Raw genomic sequence first — 4,060 nt, 5'->3', positions numbered from 1 at the left:
CTTAATATCATCTTCTCGCATTTTTGCAAGGTCCTTTATCAATTGGTAGGTCTTGCTAATTACAACAGTAGTGTGTTCCTTCCAAGAGGGCTTCCAATCAGGAAATCTCCGGAGCATTTCCTCTTTGTATGCAATAAAAGCTTTTAAGCCTTCTATTTCACCTTTGGATTTCTCGCTGAATTCTTTTATAGGAGCCCATGTTGGATGCATTTCTTTGCTCGGGATTGAAGTTAAGAGAGAGTAAGGTTCTTCAGGTTCCCATTTTGTATCAAGAGAATAGTGTTGCCATTGCATCACTGGTTTTTCATCCTTTAAGAAAAATCGAAAATAGTGTGGAGCGCTATGACCAATCAGGGCATCACCACCTTTTTGTATGAAAGGTAGAATAAAGCTCTTCCAATCATACATCCTCTCAACCATTGAGCATATTGTTCCTTCCTTACGGCCACCAACTTGCCTCCCGCATTTTCTTATCAAGTCATCCATTGTCTCCATGTCCTTGTGTTTTAGTTCTCTTGAAACTGTGCTAAATACCTGATCGATATCCTCATGTGTGTGCCCAACCAACAAAAACCCAACTTCAATCTCATTGAAGATTCTATGAGCGATTAGCATTGAGCAAAATGCAAAGAAGAGTACATTCTTATTCTCTCGTCCGCAATTGTCTGCTTGTATTCTCAAAGTTGCTGGTAGGCGACCTTTTTCTGCATGTACATTGTGAATTGCCTTCATAACGGATGTTACAACTTGATTGCTATCGTGTAGATGCAAGGAATCAATCCATATGTCTGCAAAAAACTTAAATCCGTGCACTAACACTCCACATAGATGTGTCTTTAAAAAGTATTTGCCTTGTAGCTTAGGTGGAGTGTTAACAAATTGAGGTAATGTTGTTGTATTTTGATCCATACCATCTACAATAATGCACATGTACTCATTTGGGTGAGAAATAGCTTGCTCCTTCCAAAATGCATATTTTATTCTAGAATGTCGAACAAGTCCATGATGAAATTCTCTCTTTCTTTTGTAAGCTTCTTTTTGTTCTGGAGATGTTGCACTCTCAAGTGCTCGCTTTAGATCATCACAGTCGTTGCACTTTGACATTTTTTGCCTCTTTGGGATTTTAACATGTCCAAAGCTTTTTTTCCAAAGAGTATACAAAGTATGAAAAGATGCCGGTGCATGCCCTCTTTGCCTCTGTGTTTCTCCAATAGAGTTAAATACTTCTTTTTTTGTCAAACCTATCGGAAGATGCATTTCTGATAGGTGGGGTTGCGGTAAAGCATTTTCATAAATGTAATCTTTCAAAATTGCTATTGCCGCAACCGTTGAGGCTCTTGTTTTGGGCCTTCCTATGTTTCCATGAATGTTAAATTTAACTCCATACTTTGCTTTATTAGCCAAATTCCAATATGTGCCATGTGATAATCCTGTAATAATGCGATATGCATTATTGCATATACTTTTTCCATTTATAAGAGGCCTTATTTGATGTCCTGAACTTCGCCTTCTCTTATCATTTACAAGAAAGCAAGACAATCTCGTGAGTAGGTATTCATTTCTTCTACTTCCTTTCCTTTGCCAGACATGTTCTCTACAACCCTTGATGTCATGTAAGTTAATGGATCGCATACATGTATGCTTACAGCATGTAGATCGCATTGCTTTTAGCATAACATCTTCATTCATTACTCTTATTCTCTTTCTGCCTGCACTCGTTGTCTTTTCATGCATCTGTATGTCCGTTTTGGGACCTTCTGTTCATTCTTATTTGGATTTGTGTAGTTCTCCTTGTAAGATTTATTTGTCACGTTGTTTTCATGAGATGTTGCATCCTTGATCTTATCACTCTGACAGTCAAATACTGAATATTCCTTTGTTGATGTCATCCTTGCTTTTGATACATTCGTCAAACCATTTGTAACATTTACAAGTTCACAATCAAAGTCAAACACCGAATAGTCCTTTGTTGATCTCATCCCTACTTTTGATACAATCGTAGAACCACTTGTCACAATGGCATTAGAGTGTCCCGAATGATCTTCAAACTCATCTATTCCTGAGAGAACATCACTCATTGATGCACTTTCTATGGATTTCATAACTCCATAGTCAGTGGTGATAGAGTGTCCAGAATGATCTTCAAACTCATCTATTCCTGAGAGAACATCGCTCATTGATGCACTTTCTATGGAGGCCATAACTCCATAGTCTTGAAACTCCTCTACTCTAGAGAGAACATCACTCATTATACTATCGTGCATGATTTCCATAATTCCATAGTTACCTGCTTTGACTCCAAGAACTTTATCAGTATCCATGAAGCCATCCATGCTTGAAGATATAACACTTTTCACATCTTTGCCCAAGTTCTCAATGTGCATGAACTCATCCACCCCGGATAAGGCATCACTTGTGAAATATTTTTCTTTCTCGGTACCAATGAACTCATCGACTTCTGATAAGACGTCAGTGCTATAGTTGAGTGCATTGGAATCATCCATCTCTGAAGGAATAGAGCTTGGTACATTGGCATATTCTTTCAATTCTTTGATGTTGTAGTATACATTATGTTTATCATTAAAAACCACATGCCGAGTCTTTCCAATCTTTAAAAATTGCATGCTCCATCTCAAATCCTTACCTACCTCATAGTAGGGACCATCCAATGACATTGAGTTATCATCCATACCATCATCAGTAACTTTTTGAATTCTCATCTGCGCAAATGTCCAGTGTTCAACTTGTTCAAATCCCAAGACTTGACCTTCTGCTACATACTTATTTGTAAATGATAACATTTGTAAAATATCTCCCACTCTAAAATCCAAAGATATGCACTTTGTATTCCTGATGACATGTGTTGGATAAGTCTCATCTCTGTCCCATGCAATAAATGCTTTGTTGGAAGTATTATAGGGCATAACATCTCCAAGGATTTCCATATCCCCACACTTATGCTTTAGCTCAACATGTGCACTAAGAATCCTTGATACGATAACCGCTACCTTATCTTCGCCAAGTCTTCTAAAGTGACAAATAGAATTTGGATCACTTTCATGGATTGTAGCAAATGCAACTACTTCTCTTTTGCAACATAAAATCACCTCCATCCCCGGAATAAATTTTGTAGCCATCTCCTTTGTGAGTTTCCTTTTTGCAAACAAGCTGTAACAACCATTATAAAGAACATTAGTCTCTTCTCAATAATCTACTTTATTAATGATTTAAAAATCCAGAACGTGTTTGAAAATTTAATTAGACACTAACCAATAACAACCGTAAATCAATAACAACCCTAAACCCTAAACCCTAAACCCTAACCCCCAAATCCCAAACCCCAAACCCTAAGCCCCAAACCCCAAACCCTAACTCCCAAACCCTAAACCCTAAACCCCAAACCCTAAACCCTAACTCCTAAACCCTAAACCCTAACTCCCAAACCCTAAACCCTAAACCCTAACTCCCAAACCCTAAACCCTAAACCCTAAACCCTAAACCCTAACCCTCAAACCCTAAACCCTAAACCCTAACTCCCAAACCCCAAACCCTAAACCCTAAACCCTAAACCCGAAACCCTAAACCCTAAACCCTAACCCCCAAACCCTAAACTCTAAACCCTAACTCCTAAACCCTAGATCCTAAACCCTAAACCCTAAACCCTAACCCCCAAACCCTAACCCCAAACCCTAAACCCTAACTCCTAAACCCTAAATCCTAAACCCTAAACCCTAACTCCCAAACCCTAAACCCTAAACCCTAAATCCCAAACCCTAAAGCCTAAACCCTAACTCCCAAACCCTAAACCCTAAACCCCAAACCCTAAACCCTAAACCCTGAACCCTAACTCCTAAACCCTAAACCCTAACTCCCAAACCCTAAACCCTAAACCCTAAACCCTAACTCCCAAACCCTAAACCCTAAACCCCAAACCCTAAACCCTAAACCCTACCCCCAAACCCTAAACCCTAAACCCTAACCCCCAAACCCTAAATCCTAAACCCTAACCCCTAAACCCTAAACCCTAAACCACCAAACTCTAAACCCTAACCCCCAAACC

Source organism: Dipteris shenzhenensis, chromosome 8 (assembly GCF_047967505.1).
Source record: "Dipteris shenzhenensis isolate YYH24624 ecotype China chromosome 8, Dip_SZ_1.0, whole genome shotgun sequence".
NCBI lineage: Eukaryota > Viridiplantae > Streptophyta > Polypodiopsida > Gleicheniales > Dipteridaceae > Dipteris > Dipteris shenzhenensis.
This window is presented reverse-complemented; position numbering follows the sequence as displayed.